Below are 19,120 nucleotides of genomic sequence, written 5' to 3' on the forward strand. Positions count from 1 at the left end.
CACACTTCTTCAAGATACTCTTTTTTAAGAGAACAGGACGGGTGTCACTTAAATCTGGTCCGACGCACCTCTGGTTTTCTGAATGGCACCAAGCCTTGACAAGTATCAAAAGCACACAGAAGAATACTGGTGTCAGAGCCTCAAAGGACCACACAGGTGTCAGCAAAGCGGGTGACACCTTTCCATTTTAAAAGGTGATATATCATGGAGCTGGAGCAATCAAGACTGCAATCCCAGGCTCATTTTGGAGTAAACCCCATGCAGACTTCCAAGTAAACATGCAAAAAAGAAAACAAAAAAAACCAGGCTTCACACTAGGTGAGATTTTAGTACACAAACTGGGAGTAGATGGTGAAAGGCAGGTTAGAAATCCCAAAAAATAAATTATAAGTACGCATATCCTAATGTAAAAGACACTATAGACAACAAAACTAAACAGTTGGGCAGAACAGGTTCCGTCCATGTGTGCAAGCAGTTTTTAAAACCAGGTTATCCCACAAGACGGACAATTAGTAAAGTTGTGGACATGGGAGTGCCTTATGGGGTGGCGGGAAGCAAATCTCTCTTCAGATAAAAGACAATACTTCTGTAGATATTTGTTGTCAAGTGGCCGAATCATAATTCTGAACTGTTAGAAGATTTCCACAGAATACCCTGATCCTAAGCATGGTTATGCTGAAGTGAATCTGACTCTTTACTGGTCTTTTAGTCTAGGTTTCCTGCAGCCTTAAATGAGGAGTTTGCCACCTGTGCATTCCCTAGCACATTTTGAACATGGTTAAAAACACAATGCTGAAATAATACAGCAAAGCAATATACTCTGAGTCTTAAAAAAAAGACAGCACAAACATGGTAGGCATTTTAAAAATGCTCAGTTATTAATTCCACAAAGCAAAAGCAAGTATGAATATGTTCTAAAGTTGAGTTGCAAATAAAGTTCCATAGTCAGTGTTTCCATAACTTTGAATATCTAATTGCATGTTGTCAGGATGAAAAGGAAGGAGAAAGAACAAAAACAGTTGTTATATGAACACTGTACTGTCTGCTTTGTAACAACTAATACCATGCTAAGATGCCTGAAGTTATATTGCTTCAGTGTCTGTATTTGCATTTTTTAAAGCTACTGGCAAAACACTTAACTGCATCAACAAAGGAATGAGCATATACGAATCAATGCTTTGTGTTAGCTTTCTGCCAAATTTCACAGTAAAGCAGAGAATATCATCCTCTGTGTCCTCATAGTACAAGTTATGTGTAAGTACTTTTTCGGTGGACAGCATAGCACTTTTTTCTATCCACCACTGAGTTCCAAAGCATGCTTTTTATAACTTATGGGCCAGGTATGCAAATGGAGGTTGACCTGCTGGCTGTAAAATTTTAATTGGACTTTGAATTATAGTGTGTGAGACAGACAATTTACTTCACAGGGGCCTTATGCTTTGCTTATGGACAACCACCATAACAGAATTGCTGGACTATAAAGAAGGCTGATCGCCAAAGAATTGATGCTTTTGAATTATGGTGCTGGAGGAGACTCTTGAGAGTCCCATGGACTGCAAGAAGATCAAACCTCTCCATTCTGAAGGAAATCAGCCCTGAGTGCTCACTGGAAGGACAGATCGTGAAGCTGAGGCTCTAATACTTTGGCCACCTCATGAGAAGAGAAGACTCCCTGGAAAAGACCCTGATGTTGGGAAAGATGGGGGGCACAAGGAGAAGGGGACGACAGAGGATGAGATGGTTGAATAGTGTTCGCGAGGCTACCAGCATGAGTTTGACCAAACTGCGGGAGGCAGTGGAAGACAGGAGTGCCTGGCGTGCTCTGGTCCATGGGGTCACAAAGAGTTGGACACGACTAAAGGACTAAACAACAACATTCTTTGGGCCTCTTGCTCTATAAGACAATGGCAAAATCACATTACAAAAGAAGAAAAGTAGCTTTCTTACACCTAAAATGGATGGGTCCTTTAGTAAAGTATCAGGAATGTAAATAGCCATTCATTTGTGCTATGAATTCCTTTTGTGAGGAGAGGCTCCTTTTTGTAAGGAGGTTTTTAGGAAATGCAAGACAGTTGTATGTCATTTTATTTCAGGCCCAGGTTAATTTTCCACAACTGCAACTCGGGCATACAGTAAAGCAGCATTTGAACTAACGGCTACCGCTAAGTTATTTGAAAGGGTGACATGGATTGGATTTTCGACTTCCTCTTGCCTATTTATTTCCAAAGCCTCAAGTTAAATCTGGGAACTTCCCTTTCTCCCTGTGCACTTACTGGATCATTCCTACCAATTTCTTTGATGCAACTTTTAAAATTTTGTCTAAGGTAGTAATCCTAACCCACCCCCCACCCCCAATGTTGTTGGCTGGGGAGAGGTAAGATGTAGCGCTGTCTCTCTGCCAATGATGAGAAGCAGACACCCAAACTACTCCCTTGCAGGTGGGAAACATCAATGGCGGGTCTCCTCTATTGTTTCAGTGGCTTGAGGGTTTGGACCTGTAGGATCCAAAACATGGCTCCTCAGACCCCTCAGCTATGCCAAATATGGCTAAAAACCGCCTCTCCGCTTTTCTTTCTGATCAAACTTCATATGTGTCGTGGTGACTCAGATGCTCCTGTCTTTCCTTGTCCCAGTTAGGATTGTTCTGCCCATCTACTTATAAGTGGACCTGATCAGAACCTTTAGAATCACATTTCATCTTTAGAATAAAGATTCCTGTATGTTTTTACAGATAGCCAATCAAAAGCCAGCTTTTTCAATGCACAAAATTAATGAAATGTTGTATCAGAAGACAAATAACATGGCAAAAATAGAATTTAAAACACATCCTTAGAAATCTGTAGCGCTCTGTATTTAGTCCCGGTGAATCACTTTGAACTGTAAATGTTTCAAGAAGTTTTAGTTAATACTGTGAATGTTTGAAGGAAGGAAGCAGAAGGATAATTATCCGTCTAGGAAAAATGACTAACCATAGCATCTGGTGTTTTAAGATACAAATCAGCTGGCTTGGCAAGAGTGCAAAATGAGCCAGTGCCTTCCAGAGGTATATGGATTATGTGTGACAATTCTAACTGATAACTAAGCAATTATAACAATTTAAATTTGTATTTACTATCACCAGCAAGTCAGCATGTAAGCACATGATTTTCTACATCTACTTCTAACATCTCCAGGAACCACATGAAACTGAATACCTTTCTCTTCCTCTCTCTCTTAAACATATACTGTTTAGCATGGACATCACAGGCTTTAACTTGCAGTAAAATATAAGTTTATTCAAGATAGAATAAACCTTGATGTTGGCAGGTTTCAAAGACCACGAAGGGTAGCAGAATATATGTAACAGGATCTATAGCTTAATTGTCAGGTTGAAGAGTTGCAAAGATGATGAACAGGGTTGACTTTGAAATGTTCACTTTCAAACTGACAGCTATTGTTTAGGTAAATAAATAGGAAACAATTTTGAGAGAAGGGCAGCAGAGTGGATTCAATCTGACAAAAGCAAACTTGCTTAATTTTTCATACAAAGAGCACTAAGGCATCCTGGAGGTGCAAAAGTTATGAATTTTGGAATAATCTCCTTGGAAGAACTGTGGAAGCAATAACTTCTTTAGGAATACCAGGGATCTCCTCTCACCTGAGAAGTCAAGACTAATCACTGAAATTTCCAGAAAGGATTGAGGAATTGCAGTGAATGGAGAAATGGGTGGTTTCCTCCCATCCACACTGTGCATGAGGCTATCCTTGAAGAAGACCCAGAACCCTCAACTGTCCCAAAATATGGCAGCCAGAATACTGGCTGGGTTTCCATTTAGAACTCACAGAACCCAAATTTTAAAATAGCAGCATTAATTGTCAGTTCACTCCAGGCCCAATTCAAGATGCTCAGATTTGGAGGTGGGAGGCTGGTTTGATATATTTTGGGTCCTCTCTAAGCCTCTGGTTTTATACAGTATCTGTAAGCTGGGAGTGTGTGATAGAAGGAAGGGCTAAAGTGGTCAAACCAGTCTCTGTTAAGTTAATGGCCCAAGCCAAGCCTGTTAATCATCTTTTTTACATGTGTAAAGGTGAAATAAAGGTGTGTTGTCATAAAAGCAACTACCTAGCAATTCTTCCAGGAGGAAGCAGAAGGTCTCTCTCCCCCCCCCCACCTGGCTGGAAGCCAAGCCATTCTAGAAACAGGGAAACAATAGGCCAAAGCAATGCTTTTGAGGATTCTCCTAAAAACAGGAAAGCAAAATCTGTTGGAGTGTTAATGCTGTAAGAAGTCTTTGTATATATGTGTAATTAAGACAATATTTCAAAAAGACACCACAGTACCCAGAGACCTTCACCCCAGAGAAACCAAACCTGAGGTAAGCGTTGGACCAGCTGAAGTCTTTCGCCACTCAGAGAATGGAGTGTGTGTAGCAGTGGGTGGAATTCAACATTGTACTACAGTGGCACCTTGGTTTTTGAATGCAATCCGTTCCAGAAGTCCATTCAACTTCTGAAACGTTCAAAAACCAAGGCGCAGCTTCCAATTGGCTGCAGCAGCTTCCTGCACTCAAGCGGAAGCCACTTCGGACGTTCGGCTTCCGAAAAACGTTCAAAAACCAGAACACTTACTTCCGGGTTTTCGGCGTTCAGGAGCCGATTTGTTGGTCAACTAAGCCGTTCGAGAACCAAGGTTCCACTGTATTATAAGCATGCTATCTGCACACGCATATCAGCTTCCCAGCTTCAATGACCCCCTTCCAGTCCTCCTATGCCTCCTAAACTGTTTTTGGGGTTCTCCTTAATCTCCCAGAGTTAATTTCATGAGTCACGGAGAAGCACAGAAGGGGAGAAAAGTTGTTGTTGTTGTTATTGGCAACCTTAGCACCCAAGAAGATGATGCTTGCCCGCATCAGAGGATACAGTGATCTCCTCTTCCCTGCATCACTGGGAAGCCTTGAGAGACACATTCTTTCTAAGCTTCAAGATTTCCTCTTGTTCCCAGTCAGTTCCCAGGCCTTGTGCTTCTCTCACTCAAATTGGATTTTGGCACTCCTAGGTAACAGTTTCCGATTACTGTGTTGATCTTGTTTGCCGCAACTCCTTTTTCCTGTCTTGCAGGCGGAGATCTCTGGCAGCTTACAGCAAATCAACCTAGGTTATGCTTTACTTGGCCTCTCCCTCCTTGTTTTCTGGTTCCCATGGTTACTGCAGCCATATTCCCAGTGTCCAGAGCTTACTGGGTATGCTCATTAGTGTTTGAAACCATTTGCTGGCATCACAATGCTGGCAAGTCTGAGTTTTAGATTCCCTGCCTCCCTGAACGAGGTTTTCTTATGGAAGTCTTTTAATTGTTTTGTTGCACTGTTTTGGTTTTATTTGTAAGCTTGATTACAATGTATTCACTGCATATTTTAAATTCCTGTAAGCCACTCTGAGTACTTTCTGGCAGAAGATTTGGGTAAGACAAACACGTTTTAAAAATATATCAATAGTAAACGTCTGGCTGCAGACCTCTGTATTAAGTCCTAAATCATTTTCCATTACCCAAAGGAAGTATTTATTCCAATAACCGTATCAGTTAGTGGAAGATTGCAAAGAAAACAAAGCTGTTTACTTTTTTTAGAATGCTGATTACTCAACCTATGCATCCTTTTAGTCTCATATTTAAGGATTAAACTGCATTTCCTTGTGATTACTTATCAGTAGATAGTCATTTTGACTCCTCAATGGGAGTCAAAAAGCTACAAAGCTACAAAGCTGGTAGAAGGATTTCCAAGACACAAGCAATTTTGTGACACTTGACAACACTTTTACAAATGTTAGTTTAAACATTTTCTTCAACTCATTATATATCATTTCCCAGAACATTTTAATTTCTCTACATTCCCACCACATATGATAAAACGTCCCTTCTTTTTCTTTGCATTTCCAGCATACATTTGACCCAGTTTTATACATTCTTGCAAGGGACGCAGGTGGCGCTGTGGGTTAAAGCCTCAGCGCCTAGGGCTTGCCGATCGAAAGGTCGGCGGTTCGAATCCCTGCGGCGGGGTGCGCTCCCGCTGCTCGGTCCCAGCGCCTGCCAACCTAGCAGTTCGAAAGCACCTCCGGGTGCAAGTAGATAAATAGGGACCGCTTACCAGCGGGAAGGTAAACGGCGTTTCCGTGTGCGACTCTGGCTCGCCAGAGCAGCGATGTCACGCTGGCCACGTGACCCAGAAGTGTCTCCGGACAGCGCTGGCCCCTGGCCTCTTAAGTGAGATGGGCGCACAACCCCAGAGTCTGTCAAGACTGGCCCATATGGGCAGGGGTACCTTTACCTTTACCTTACCATCCAACATAGAGGCATGCTTAAGCCAATTGATTTCAATGTACTTAAGCATGCCTACCTCTGTGTTCAATTCTCCCACCTGTGACATTCACATTATTTGTAACATGGATCAGCAATATTATTTTTTAAAAATATTTGTGATAGCCCTGGAAAATCTAATGTATCTCTGACAAGGTTGTAACCAAAGTTTTCAGTTTTACAGATAATAGATAAGGTTGCAATGATGTTTAAACTGAACTTCACATTACCGCATCTAACCATCAAACTGATATAAAAACAATGTTTCTGTTTTTGAAATTGCAGTAATCTCTGCTTAATCCCTTCCTGAATCAGTAGATATCAGTAAATGCATATCTAGTATTACACGTTAGCAGTGGAGTTTGAATTCAGCAGTAGTGTGCTGAACAAGGTCATCGGAGTCATAAAAACGCATTCAAACAGAAACAGGTTTGACAACTTCTCTCTATTAAATGGAGTCTACTTCCTTGTGTAAGATCTGTGAGGATACAAACACCTTTGAAATAACATCTCCCCCTGCCATTTATTTTGACTTTTATACCAGGCTTTCTATGATAACTCATACTCAAGGTGGCTTAGAAATATATGTCACAACAAATTAAAACCATCCTAAATATAAAACAATAGTAATATAAAAGAGCATCAGAAAAGCATATTAGCAAACCACAACCTTGAAACTATAATCATAGACACTGAATAAAAATGCTTGATAAAATAAAGAATGAAGAGATGATGAACACTCCCTCAAAACTGAATGCAAATTTCAAAGAGATTCATATGCCAGAGGATGATGCTTCCTCAGAAACCGTGGCCCAGGTTTTGAAGAAACCTGAATTGAGCCTTGAAAGAAATTGGCAGTTGGAACAAAATCGACTTACTCCAGGCTTGTTGTAATGGTCTTGCCTCTTACACTTGGAGTTAGAAAGTAGCCACTATATAGGCTCTGTATTGATATGCAATCTTCCTTTCCTTGTGTATTTATGTTTAACTCTTCCCTTCACAGGTGGCACTGTGGGTTAAACCACAGAGCCTAGGACTTGCTGATCAGAAGGTCGGTGGTTCGAATCCCCACGACAGGGTGGGCTCCCGTTGCTCGGTCCCTGCTCCTGCCAACCTAGCAGTTCGAAAGCACGTCAAAGTGCAAGTAGATAAATAGGTACCGCTCCGGCGGGAAGGTAAACGGCGTTTTCGTGCGCTGCTCTGGTTCGCCAGAAGTGGCTTAGTTATGCTGGCCGGCTTAGTTATGTATGCCAGCTCCCTCGGCCAATAAAGCGAGATGAGCGCCACAACCCCAGAGTCGGTCACGACTGGATCTAATGGTCAGGGGTCCCCTTTACCTTTACCTTCCCTTCATACTGCCAAATTAGGAAAGCAGATTAGAGCAATGAATCTGAAGAAATTAATCATATGGTTCAAGATGTTTCATACTGTGAGAGTTCCTGTGAAATGCAAACATTTACGTAGCGAGATGGACGTAAAAATACATAATTATGTAACGTTGTTGTTTGTTTGTTGCATGATACAAAGTATCTCTAGGAGATTTACTTACCCAGTTAAAAACAGCCCTCAAGTTTCACAATAATTAATTTTGTTCGTAAAAAGATCATGGCTCAAACTTAGAAATATACACATATGACGGTTAAAGGAAACCTGCTCACTGACTCAAGGTACACTCATAGATGGCTTAGCTCCTAGTCATAGCAGCTGGCTACCTCAGATAAGCAATTCCCTTCCTCTGTCAGGGGAATCTATCCTAGCAACTGCTGACTCGACCCTGTCTGTTGGTTTGTCCTTGCCTAGAGATAATTCTTTCAATCATCTACGAACTGGGACCACTTTTGACCTGAGAGACAATCATCAAGTCTTCCCATAGCCTGTGACATCTATTAGATGAAAATAGGTAGCCTAATTTTATATTCAGCAATCTCTTTGCGTTAAGACAGATAGCAACAGGCCTGAAAAAAGTCTTCCTCTGTGACTGGCACACACAGAAAAGAATGCATGCAGCAGGAACCTCCCTTCCTATAAAATACTGGTCTGTTCTGCTGGAACCAATCTGACTTAAACATGTCCCACGTATTTATGTTTAGCTACATACCCTCCAGCAATCCTCAGATGAAAAAAGGGACATTCTATTCTACATTAGTATCACTGCTGCCTCCCCCCTCTTTAAAAAATAATTTTTATTAAAGATTTTCTTGGTTTACAAAAGTATGCGCATTGTCTCTTTTTTCAGGTTGTAAAATCTTTTCTTGGAAGGACAGATCCTGAAGCTGAGGCTCCAATACTTGGCCACCTCATGAGAAGAGAAGACTCCCTGGAAAAGACCCTGATGTTGGGAAAGATGGAGGGCACAAGGAGAAGGGGACGACAGAGGACGAGATGGTTGGATAGTGTCTTCGAAGCTACAAACATGAGTCTGACCAAACTGCGGGAGGCAGTGGAAGACAGGAGGGCCTGGCGTGCTCTGGTCCATGGGGTCACGAATATTTGGACACAACTAAACGACTAAACAACAACAACAACAAAGTCTTTTCTACAGATCAGTTACAATTCCTATGAGACATTAGTGCTGAGCACAATATAAGGATAGGGAAGAAAAGGGAGGGGTGCTGCCCCCCTCTTTAAATGTATGGGATTCCTGATGCCCAAGAATACCTAGTGCTTTGCTCTTACTCATTGGGCAATGGTGAGGAGCTTTTGCATAAAATGGCAGGGCATACATCTTCTAATAAATAATAAATTCAATAAAAATAGGCATGTTCGAATGTAAAATCTTCTACATCTTCCAAAAGAGCTTGTGTTGGCAGAGCACCTTGAGAATGTGCCAAGAGTTTTTCCTCAATTGTTAGTTCTATTCCATGGCAGGAAGAATGGGATTATTTAGTGGTAAAAAATGCATCCTTCCTTAGCTTCCTTCTTTCCATAGTACAAATCCATAAACCTCTCTATTATAAATTCTATTCTAGTGAACTTTATTTGGTAGTGGGGTGAACTTAAAGGGGACTTTCCATCTCCCGCCCCACTCACTAATGGCATGTAAAATAAAATAAAAAGACTTGCAGCAATAAAAACACAACTATAATACTTTGTGGTTTAAATATAGCATCCCAAACGTGGAATCTCAGCATGCCTGCAAGCACCATGAGAATTCCAGCTTGTTATTGCACTGCAATTGCAATTTGATTCCCAGCATCTGTCTTGAAACAAGCGACTCGACATGAAGAGGGAGCCATCAGAAAATCAGACCAGTAAGGTCTCCATGAAAGAGGGAAGCTCCATTCTTTTTCCTGTTCAAGCTTGCGTGAATATCAAATAATGTCAGCAAGATTGGCTATCACTGCCCCTGCCCAATTTATAATATTGGAATGTAAAATATGTAATTACAAAAGACTGAGATGTAATGTTTGAAAAAAATATCCACATCAATCCAATGGTGTGGCCATCACCACAGATACCTGACTTGGCTCCTCCCCACCCAACTGTCACCTCAGAGGCAACCGAAGGACCATCTTTTCCCAAAGAGAGTGGAGAAGAAGCAGTAACAGAGTTTTTTAAATAAGCAAATTGTGTTTTTCATTCTGTGGTGACTTTAAAAAAATAATTGATGTTTATTGTTCTAATAATCTTAAGTAAACAACTTTTAAAATCCACCTGAAAGTGGTATATAAATACTGTGAATAAGTCAGTAAACTGAACAGATAAATGAATATGTTAACTGTTGGCTGGTTGGAACACATGGCTCAGATTCGTACTTTACTCCCATAAAAGGATGAGGGGCAGAGAACAAAAAGGCTGAAAAGATAGCCATCAAATGGAAAATCAATACAAGCAAAGAGCAAAAGAGAAAGCTTCAAGAGCCAAGTGCGGGAAAAGAATCAGATTGTAATCCTCCTTCCAAGTGCTTATTTTCAGCAGGGATGTATGTGTCTGCATGAGAACCTCAGCAGTCAAAACAAAATACAGTGGTACCTCGAGTTAAGTACTTAATTCGTTCCGGAGGTCCGTTCTTAACCTGAAACTATTCTTAACCTGAAGCACCACTTTAGCTAATGGGGCCTCCTACTGCCACCGCGCCGCCGGAGCACAATTTCTGTTCTCATCCTGAAGCAAAGTTCTTAACCTGAAGCACTATTTCTGGGTTAGCGAAGTCTGTAACCAGAAGCGTATGTAACCTGAAGCGTATGTAACCTGAGGTACCACTGTACTCTGAAGGTGTTTCTCAGCTCACATTTGTCAACATTAAAAAATTGTCCAGTAGCACCTTGGAGACCAACTAAGTTTGTTCTGGGTACAAGCTTTTGTGTGCATGCACACTTCTTCAGATACCTTTGCCAACATCGTTATCCAGTATTTTTCCCAAACTTGGTCACGGGTGCACTCCATTTGAACTGCACATTTGAAGTGTGTTGAACAGCTAAGAAGAAAATGGAAATGTACTGTAAATACAGGGCAGATATGCTATACTGGAAACTGAAGCAGCTGGCTAAATACGCCTACAAGTCTTACAACGAATTTACCTTTTCTGATAAAATCAAACGTGTCAGTTTCATGCTGCAAGGGGTAACTACTTGGCAAGTGATGAAAAGAAAAAGCAGGCATTTATTAAGGAGCATGGAGCTGGCACAGCCAAAAAAAAAAGTGGATTTACAGTACTGCCTCTCCACCTTCTGCCGTGTCAGGTGGATGTGATGGCCAGAACAAAACTGCTCAATGCTCCTCAGACACAGTATGGTTGTTCTCTTAGGTGGTAATTCTGTGCATGCCTCTGGGAGGAAATACAACTGGTCACACTAGGAAATGTCACAGATCTACTACTATCTTTATAATTTTATATAGCCTCACTGTTTACATTTCGCCGTGTGTGTGTGTGTGTGCGCGCGCGCACACACACACACACACACACACATAACACTTGTCAAATTGAGTTCTAGACCACAAATACATCCACCACAATAATCCAATCAACCTGAAGGTGCCACAAAACCCTTTGCTGCCATTGCTGCTACAGACAACTACAGTACTGTACCATTCTGGAATATATAAACTAATAGCCACTCTCTGTGTTTCAACATGCAGCACATGTTCTAAAAAGAGGAAGGAAACTCTTAGATGTGAAGGCTTTTAATTGTTTTCAGTGCAGATGGTTTGGATCAGAGCAAATCAAATCAACAAAGCTCAGGGTCAATGCCTGTAGCTTGAGAAGCATGTTAGTTAAGCTTGTTTACATTCTTCTGGGCTATCCTTTTCACCCATATTTTACTCCATTAACTTTGTAGAGGCTTGTCACAATCACAGCAGGTAGAACACAAACTGTGCACTGCCAAAGCTACTTTGTTTTGAACTTCTGCTTCAGGATCTCTTCTGCTCATTACCATACAGTTGAAATAACCAAATTTAATGTCCGTGGGCCACATTCAGTTACCCGGGCTTGCCAATCAGAAGGCTGCCGGTTCAAATCCCTGCGACGGAGTGAGCTCCCATTGCTCCGTCCCAGCTCCTGCCAACCTAATGTAGCACCCTGCTTGTGGTTAACGCTTAGCTGGAATGAAATATTCAACGCAGCAATAGAGAAATTAAAATAGTAATTTATTTGTCAGACAAATAAATATGAGGCACAGTGGTATATGGTTACCAAGCTCTGGCCTGGCCTCTTGCCATTCTGGCCAGCACTTATATTTCCTTAATCCAGCCCCCTTGCTCCTCCTGTGGCTGCCTCTGTCCAATCAGCCTGGTTGAAATTCCTATTGGCTGTTTGCTAGAGCCAATCACAAAAGATACACCCATTTCCTTCTTGCCCTTTTATGGAAAATAAAAAGCTATATATTCTTCTATCTATAAATGACAAATAAGTAGTAATATATCTTACATGTGTCTCAACAAGGAATCTTAATTACCAGCTCACCTCTTGCCCTCCTTGCCCTATTGCCTTCCAAAACAGATAATTAATCTTGAATTTTTATCTTATGCATATGTCAAAGATTGAGTTCACATCAACATTGAGATCTCCTTCATTTGAAGGTTTCTAAACAAAAGGCCTGACAACCATATATCAAGAGCGCTCGATTGGCGTCTTCTGTCTGGCAAGGGGGGGCTGGTGCCTGATGGCCCCTGTGATCTCTTCCAACTATATGAAATAAGAATCTAGCATTTCTTAAATCCTTTGCATAATTATATTTAAACTAATATATTTAATACATAAACAACCTTTTAAAAGGAAAAGAAATCTTAAAAGGATCTTAGTTTAAGAAACAAACAGCTTTTGAAAAGTCTTCCCAGAAAATGTTCTGTTTCTGCCAGCTAGATGCTTTTTCACTGCTCTTGACCTTCTTAACCTTAGGAAGAAGATATGGCTCATTTTACTATTTATCCACCCTTAATTTGTAGGGTCAGTGTAACCTTGGCTGTCAGCCTGTAATTCCCTTTTTACGACTTTGAGAATTGTTTTCTGCTATAAATCAGGGGGGCCCCTTGTCTAGGAGTAAAAATATCTTGTCAAGGTTTTTAGGCAACTGGTCTTCTAAGACTGGTCTTTTAAGATACAGGCCCTGATTAAACATATAAGCTTTAATAAAAATGCAGGCTTATGATTAGATGCCTCACTAGCAGTTCGAAAGCACACCAGTACAAATAGATAAATAGGTACCGCTGCAGCAGGAAGGTAAACGGCGTTTCCGTGCACTCTAGTTTCTGTCACAGTGTCCCGTTGCGCCAGAAGCGGTTTAGTCATGCTGGCCACTTGACCCGGAAAGCTGTCTGTGGACAAATGCCGTCTCCCTCGGCCTGAAAGCGAGATGAGTGCGGCACCCCATAGTCGCCTTTGACTGGACTTAACTGTCCAGGGATCCTTTACCTTTTACCTTACCCTGGTGCACTAGTGGAAGCCAAAACAAAAACTCACACTAGTGTAATGGGGCTTCCCCCCTCTTTCCACCCCAATGCCTCCCCCAAATCGCTTTGGAGAACCCCCAGAACAGCAGGGAAGGAGAGGGGAGATGGTTCTATCTGTCAAGTGGAAATACTTGCATTGACAGAACAATCTGAGTGTTGGACCAGGTCCTGCGAGAGCAGGGTTCAAATCCCCACTCAGCCATGAAGCTGACTGGGTGACGTTGGGCCAGTCACCATCTCTTAGACTAACCTACTTCACAGGGGTGTTGTGAGGATGAAACAGAGAGAACCATGTACACCACCTTGAGATCCTTGGAAGATAAAGGTGGAATATAAATGTAATAAATAATAAAATTAAAATGATGTTGGATTCCACCCTATCTCCTGGTATTTCACCCAGTATACAAAGTGAGCTTGGCTAGGCTAACAAAGGCTAACCTATGTTTAGAACTAGGTGTAGCTAGTCAGCTAAATGTTGTTGGTTTAGTCTAGGATTGCCACCTGACAGCCCGATACATAATACTGAAATGTCCTCTTAACTTCCAGGGGCAGTGAAAAGTCCTAGGTCAATACTGAATTTCTCGTGAAGTGGGGAGAGGACTTTTTACTGTCCCTAAAATTTAGGAGTCTGGAAGGATAACCACCTGGAAGACTTGTGCTACCTTAAGTTCCAACACAGAAGAAAGTCAAGGAGGGAAGCATTTGACATTATACCTATATTTTTGATGAATAACCCCCTGAAAGGCATGTGAAAAGTGACACATCTAGTTGTCTGGAAATTCCCTTAAGCAGCTGCGTCAAATGTTTGACACGCAATATTAAGCCAAGAAAGGGCTCAACTGCCTGAAGCCCTTAACTTTGATTAAAGATCTTGCTTATAGTGGTTTCTGTTGGTTAACAGGGAAGTTGTTGCTACAAGCTGGTTTGTGTGTTCACCTCCAGAGTTAATTCTACCTCTTATTTAGCTCAGTGTAATTATGACACGGGATGCTGATCCTAAAACTCTTTCAGCAGCTGCCTTACTCGAGAGCTTCTCATAATTATATCACAAACCGAAGTGCAAGAGAGAAGTCACATCCAGAATAATCATGGTGATAACTGCACAAATAACAAAGGAAAGCATTGTCAATGTTGTGTATTTGATGCCTTTGACTATAGGCTTAGAGTAAGACATGCCACACTTTTTTGGGTTTTTTTTTTAATCCGGAGTTTGGACATTGGTGTTCTGCAAAACTAAATACTGAATCGCACTGCATAACAGACAATCACAGCACCTGTGGCTCTCTGGCACACGTCCACTGTGTTTCCTCACATATATAGAGAGTTGCCTCACACATTCACACTTTATGGCACAGGAAGGGAATCTGTGCCTCATCATATGTTGTTGGGCTACAAGTCTGATCATCACCTGACTACCACATGTGCTGGCTGGGACTGATAGCACAGTTGGTTAGAGCAGAGTGCTGATAACACCAAGGTTGCAGGTTGGATCCTTGTATGGGACACCTGCATATTCCTGCACTGCAAGGGGCTGGATTCGATGATCCCTCAGGGTCCCTTCCAACTTTTATTATATATGCTATACATTTAGAGCAGTACCATACCACTTTAAATATCTGCGTTTCCCCCCAAAGAATCCTGGGAACGGTGGTTTGTTAAGGAGCTGCGGATCTCCTAAAAATTCACAGCACACAATCTACAGCTTCCAGGATGCTCTGGGAGAAGCCCTAGCTGTGATATGGCACTGCTTTAAATATATAATGCAGATGGGGCCAATGTCAAGAGGACCACAGCTTCCCCAGCCCTACTCTATGTGGCTCAATGCACGGTGCTCACACAGCAAATGTTATGTACTGAAGTTCTCACCCTGGGCCAGCAGGGGGATACTGTAGATAGTTATGCAAATAAGGGATCGCAAGTGACGTTCAGTGATTGGATAGTTTTAGAAAATTGTTACAGTTACGTTGTACTGGAGCTCTATATAAGCAGGCTGACTGAACCCTTCAGTTCAGTTCTGTTCTGGCCTGTGAATAAATAGGAGCTGTCTAAAGAATCGTTGTGTCATCTGATATGTTCACCCACAACTTAACAGCAAACACATCTGTCAGGGGCTCAGGAGCAGAGGCACAGGGAAGAGAGGAGATGGAGAGCGAAGGGGAAGAATCCGAGGGGAGCGTAGGAGAAGAGGACAGTGGACCGAGGGATTCCATGAGCCTCTCCAGCGAATCGGAAGATTCACAGAAGGGGGCGCCAGTGGCCAGGGGTAGGGGGTTCCCAAGGGGAACGCCCCAGGAGCAAGGGGGCAGCAGGGACTCCCAGAGCAGTAGTTGGAAATCAGGACCAGCTTCCCCACCAGAGCAGAGTGGGGGGGAAGAGTCCCAAGGATCGGGGCCAGTGCATTCCCCACCAGGGAGAGAAGATAAGGCAGGGCTGACCACACCTCCATCGGAGAGTCAGACAACGGAGGGGAGGTCAGATCCGGCCAGTATCCCGGAAGAGGGAAGCAGTGACAGAAGTAGTGTAACGGTCAGGAGGAAGGTCACTGGGTTGGCGTGAGAGGCAAGTTCAAATGTACAGGAGCGCGGGACAGCAGAGAATGAGGATTGGGAACCGGGTCCTAAAGCCCGCCGGAGGCAGGGGGAGGAGTTAAGCGACTCAGCGTCAGAAGAGTCCAGAAAGGGGGATGCCCCAGTGGGCAGGAGGACCCAGAGGAGGAGAAAGCAGCGGAAAAGGTGGAGCAGGGCTAGGATCTTAAACTGGTGTCAGAGGGGAGGAGATTCAGACGGGACTTCGCCGGTCTAGGGTTTAAGACGTAGAGCTGCGCGCTGCGGCTTTGAAATGGAAACTGAACCTCAATAAAGACTTTTGTACATAACGACAGCCTCGCGTTGGTCCTCTGTGAGCTGGGACCTAGGGGCAGCTCTGACAACATCTATTATACAAACTATGAATAATCTCCAACATGGAACAGCCATGCAAAGGTGCGAGGAGATTCTGTCATTGCAGCACATTTAAGTTTAGTGATGCAAAGCAGTCTGCAAAAGAATAAATTTCCAAAACAAAATATGAGTAGGGCATTTTCACAAAAAGGGCAATTGGAGAAAGAGTGTCACAGGGAGATAATTGCTGGAAGTAGCAGCTATAATGAACATACCAGATCTACCGTAATTATAAAGAGCTGTTGCTAAAAACAGTTCCTTTCTTTTGCCAACCTTTGGGATTTGATAAACCCCAAAACGACAGCCATCTTGTGGTGGGAAACAATCACTGCCTGCAGAACGGATTTCAGGGACAATGGATCTGTGTATCTGATAGCAACTGGACTGGCCCATAGTCAGACATCTTGTGGTGGTAAGTGTTGGGAGCGAGAGAGCTAATAACAGACGTGTAAATCAAATGCTGAAAAACCGAAACCTAAATACAAGTAGCAATAATGATTAGACCGCATTACTATATGAAGTACATTACACATTTTAAAGTAAATGCCTAGTCCTTGAAAAACATTTCAGTGCCATTTGCACTCACCATCCAGAAGTAAGCAGAGTTATCAATTACTGAGAAATTAAACATAATACTGCAGCATGCTTTTGCCGTATTCCCTCCCCCCCAGCACCTGCTAAAATCTTTTTTCTTTAGGCAAGGATACCCAGACATGTTATTTTGAAGAAATGTGCATGCACACGAAAGCTCATACCTAGAACTAACTTAGTTGGTCTTTAAGGTGCTACTGGAAGGAATTTTTTTCTTTTATTTTGTTATGTTATTTTATATGTACATTTGTTTTAAAACAGGTGCAAGGGTTAGGAAATATTTAAATATTAAAGCAGAAACAGACCTAGATTATGACGATAAATAAAAAGCATTTCTTTTCAAAATCCCAGAAGGGATCAGGGGCCCCTTCACCCATTTCTCCATAGATAATCCTTGATTTAGAATTATTATTATTTGTTCGATTTAAATACAAGATCGCATGTACAGTTATACCTCGGAAGTTGAACGGAATCCATTCCGGAAGTCCGTTCGACTTCCAAAACGTTTGGAAACCAAGACGCGGCTTCCGATTGGCTGCAGGAAGCTCCTGCAGCCAATCGGAAGCTGGGGAACCCACGTTGGACATTCGGGTTCCAAAGAACGTTCACAAACTGGAACACGCACTTCCGGGTTTGTGGTACTCGGAATTGCAGATTTATCTACATACTGGACGGGACACACGTGGCTGTAGCTGGAGAGGTTTTCTATTTATTTTTGAAACACAGTACAGTAGTTAAGATTATAGCAAGAACTGCAGACGTGTTAAGGGAAATGCAAGTGCAACACAGAGTGGGGAATTATCAGGAAACGTTCCTTTTGCACAAGCTGCTGTAACCTAACCTATTAGACTCTTTCCATAAAATGCTGACAATGGGATGGGCAGATGCCAGCAATTCTTAAGGCTTCAATGGGGCATGGAGAGCCAAGCTCAACTTTCTCCCAATCGTCCAGGCCAGCTGTTAGCAAACCCATCCTTCTGGGTATGGAGAGGAAAGCAAGATCTGCTTTCGGAATGCTGGCTGTCAACATGAGAGGAAAGCATCCATCTCCAAATTCTGGCTACAATAGATGTTTCGCTTAAGAGATGACATTTTTATTACCTATTAAAGCATTTATATCCTGCTTTTCAGTCCAGGGACCCTCATAGCGACTTACTTCTTTCTAAATTCTTATGTACTGAAGTTCTCACCCTGGGCCATCGGGGGGATACTGTAGATAGTTCAGGTCCACATATGCAAATAAGGGATTGAAAGTGACGTTCAGTGATTGGGTAATTACAGAAAATGGTTACTGTTGCGTTCTAGTGGAGCTCTATATAAGCAGGCTGGCTGAACAATCAGTTCAGTTCTGTTCTGGCCTGTGAATAAACAAGAGCTGGTTGAAGAATCACTGTGTCGTCTGATATGTGCACCCACAACTTAACATAAATCATCCTAAGCAGTAGGGAAAAGTAGAACTGTATGTCCTTTTGGTTGCAAGAAAGAAGGAATTAACCCGGTTTGGGGGGGGGGGAGAGAGAAAGAGGTTTTCAAAGAGCAACCAAATTTGAGATTGTAAAGTGAAGAAACAAAGTCGTATGAGGAGTATGTTTTGGGGTATGTATGAGGAATATCCAGACCTACTTCAGCACTATCTGTAAGATCTCACATATACAGAGGTTTTTTCCTCCAAGCAAGTCAGCCCTAATACCTTAGACTCCAAAAATGTATTCTGAAAGAAAAAAGCATCTTCCATATTCCCACTCTCTTCCCTTGTATCTAGTGTGGAATGAATGATCAGCACCTGTTACAGTGGGTCAAAAAAAAAAAAAAAAAGATTGGCAAACTTTCCCTAATGGGTTCCCAACAGCTGCTAAGCTGACAAGCGCAGTATCCAAACAATGACCTCAGCACAGAACAAAATGTTAATTTCCCACAAATCATGCTTTTCAACAAGCAATATCTATCTATCAATCTGTCTATCTATCTATCATCTATCTATCTATCTATCATCTATCTATCTATCTATCATCTATCTATCTATCTATCTATCTATCATCTATATCTATCTATCTATCATCTATCTATCATCTATCATCTATCATCTATCATCTATCTATCTATCTATCTATCTATCTATCATCTATCTATCTATATCTATCATCTATCATCTATCTATATCTATCTATCATCTATCTATCTATCTATCTATCTATCTATATCTATCTATCTATCTATATCTATCTATATCTATCTATCTATTGTCTATCATCTAGCTATATCTATCTATCTTAAGGTGCTCCTGCTCATTCCATGGGTGAAAATCATCTCCCCTATTTATAATACTTTAAAGTGGATAATGCAAAAACACATGAACATTTCAAATGAGTCA

At 41.9% G+C, this 19,120-nt stretch overlaps 1 protein-coding gene across 2 annotated transcripts in view; it reads right to left on the bottom strand.

The window, feature by feature from the left end:
• RASSF3 (Ras association domain family member 3) overlaps window positions 1–19,120 on the bottom strand; it is a 56,481-nt gene that overhangs the window by 25,616 nt on the left and 11,745 nt on the right. The window lies entirely within an intron of this gene.

This window comes from Podarcis cretensis, assembly GCF_951804945.1.
Source record: "Podarcis cretensis genome assembly, chromosome: 10".
Lineage (NCBI taxonomy): Eukaryota > Metazoa > Chordata > Lepidosauria > Squamata > Lacertidae > Podarcis > Podarcis cretensis.